Source organism: Lonchura striata, chromosome 1A (assembly GCF_050655825.1).
Source record: "Lonchura striata isolate lonStrDom1 chromosome 1A, ASM5065582v1, whole genome shotgun sequence".
Classification (NCBI taxonomy): Eukaryota; Metazoa; Chordata; class Aves; order Passeriformes; family Estrildidae; genus Lonchura; species Lonchura striata.
Window position 1 is genome coordinate 17,383,012 of NC_140741.1, and position 3,024 is coordinate 17,386,035.

At 46.1% G+C, this 3,024-nt stretch overlaps 1 pseudogene; it reads left to right on the forward strand.

Annotated features, from left to right (window-relative positions):
• The first annotated feature begins 626 nt into the window (after positions 1-626).
• Positions 627-2,598, forward strand: LOC146763395 (uncharacterized; annotated as a pseudogene).
• The last annotated feature ends 426 nt before the right edge of the window (positions 2,599-3,024 follow it).

Sequence of the window (3,024 nt, forward strand, 5' to 3'; positions counted from 1 at the left end):
GTTTGTTTTCAAGAACTGCACTCCCTCCTCCACATTCCTGCTCCTGGACTGAGTGTCTGTGGATGGACAGACAAGACAGAGCTCTCCTTTTTTTTCCTAGTTAGTTTTAGCTAGCTGAGGCAAAGAAGTTCCCTGGACTGTGTTTTTTTTCCCTTTCTCTGGACCTACTCTGGACTGAGCAGCAGCACCTGTGACCCAGCGGGCTGGGCCTGGGCTGTGGCATTTCCAGTGCTGGAGGGACTGATCAGAGACTGAGTGAGCCCAGCTGCAACCCGGGGGATCTTTCTGAGTTTGTCTCTCTCTTGGAGTGGCACGAAGTTTTATTGGTTAATATTGTTTAAGTTTGGTAGTTTAATAAACAGGTTTTTTCCACTTTTCTCCAAAGAGGTATCTTTCCCGAACTGGTTGGAGAGTGGGGCCAATTGAATCTGCTTTCCTGAAGGAACCCTTTTGGGGCTCTTTCCCCAAATTTGCCCTGAACCAGGACAAATATGTTTATTGGCGCCCAACTACCGGGACTTGAAAAAAGGTGGAAAAAAAACTTTATTCCTTGACTAATTGGATGTTGGTTGTGCTTATTTTGTAGTGGGTTAAAGCAGTCAGTAGCCGTGTTGCTTACATTCATAATGTCTCTTGGGGTGGAGGCCTTCATGTGGGTCTGGTCTCTAGGCTTTTTTGAGGTTTCAGTACTTTTTTGGTCACTAGGATTCTTGTCCCTTACACATAGTTTTTACAGTAAAAGAGCACGGATTAAAATAGCTATTGGGCTGGGCTTGGTGATAGTGATTTATAAGGTGCTTGTAAAGATACTGGAGTCTGTTCAAGATATGTATAGTTTATGGTTTTTTCATCCTACCCTACATCCTTGTTCCAGTAGTATGTTCTGGAGGTTTACTACTAATTACACCCAGTTTGTTAGAGGAGGAGCAGGGCATGAGGTTTTCCAGCCTCTCCTTCTTCTCTTTTGAATCTGGTATGTCACTTTTTGAGAATGTTCAGTTTCCCCTCAATATTTAAAGAGACCATCTTTCTAGTATTTATTCTGGTAAACTTCCTTTATACAGCCTGCAGCTTCTCTAGAGTGAAGGCTGAGATGTCCAGAGGAGCTGATGAAACCCCTCACCCAGGTGTGGAAAATTCTGAGTGGTGTGGAGAATGGGAAAATATGGGCCAGACCCTGAAGGAATTTTCTGACCTGTAGAGTGGGATTTTCCGTGTGAACAAATTCAGAACCCAGCTGAGGTGGGGAAATACCTGAAAGAGAAGTGCCATGATGACTCTAATGAGAAAAGGATCATTGCAATAAGCTGGGCCTTGGCTTATGCTTATTGCACACTGCTCAATACTGTAAGCTGGCAGACAGAGGCAGGGGGGCAGGGAGATAAACCAGCAGCTGTCCCAGTCACTCAGGCTGCAGATAACACCCCAGTTACCCAGGCTGTAGCTAAAACAGACAGTGAACCTAAACCACTGGCAGTCGCTGCAGAAAAGAAGAAAAGCAAAACTGACCGGCCAGGGACTGATGATGATGATCCAGGAGAAGGACCCTCAAAGCTAATTACTGACACAATAGCCAGAGTTAGGGCAACTGAGGCAGGATCAGAAGCCACTACTGAGTCCTATTCCCTGAAGGACCTTCGTGGCCTAAGAAAGGATTACACTCGATGACCTGGTGAGTCTATAGTTAGTTGGTTGTTCTGTCTTTGGGATGCTGCAGGGGAGGCTACAATTCTGGATGGTAGTGAAGCGAGACATTTGGGATCCCTGTCACATGATCCTGTCATTGACCAAGGAATGATGAGGGGGGCTAACCCTCACAGCCTCTGGGCACAGGTTCTGGAAAGTAGCACAAAGATACCTGTGTGCAGATGATCTTTATATGCAGCAAACCCAGTGGAAGACTATAGAACAAGGAATTCAGCACTTGAGGGAAATGGCAGTGGCAGAGATTGTCTTCTCAGATGATGTAGATACTGTAAATCCAGACTTAGTACGTGTACATCCATGATGTGGCGAAAACTTGTAAGACTTGGGCCACATGAATACGCTTCTGCTGTAGCAATAATGAAGCGAGATGACAGTGAGGAGACTGTGCTCAATATGGCAAAGAAGCTCTGAGCATATGCAGATGCTGTACATGGCCCAACCCATGCCAGAATTGCAGCAGTGGAAACACGTCTGCAGAAACTAGGAGAGAAACTAGAAAACAAGATAGAGGAGAGTCATAAGAAACTCAGGGAGGAGATGAAAGAGGGTTTTCTCCAAGTCTCAGCAATACAGATCAGAGGTCCTGGTACCCAACACAGATGCTCCCCAGATGGGGAAAGAAGGTACATCTCACGAGCTGAGCTGTGGTTCTTCCTGTGCGATTGTGGAGAAAATATGAGGAAATGGGATGGAAAACCTACTGGTGCTCTGGCACAACGGGTGCGTGAATTGAAGGAAGGCAAGACTCCGAAAGGGAGTTTCACCAAAAGGGAGGCAGCTCCAGTGACCCATAATCAAACTGCCGTATATGATGATGATGACGATATTGTCGATCCCCTTGAAGGAACCTCCAAGATGTATGCCCCAGGAAAGAAGGATAACCAGGCTTAGAGGGGCCCTGACTCTAGCCAGGTAGAGGCTAGGGAAAACTGTGTTTGTTGGACTGTGTGGATTCGTTGGCCTGGCACATCAGAACCACAAATATATAAAGCTTTGGTCGACACTGGTGCACAATGCACATTAATCACATCAAAATATGTGGGGGCAGAACATGTTTCTATTGCTGCTGTGACAGGGAGATCACAGGACTTCAGTGGAAGCTGAGATCATCCTGACTGGAAATAAGTGGAAGAAACAGTCCATTGTGACTGGCCCAGAAGCCCCATGTATTTTAGGCATAGACTTCCTCCAAAGTGGGTATTTCAAAGATCCAGAGGTACTCAGGTGGGCATTTGGGATAGCAGCTGTAGAGACAGAGGGCATCAAGCAATTGAACAGCTTACCTGGACTATCAGAAAAGCCATTTGCAGTAGGAGT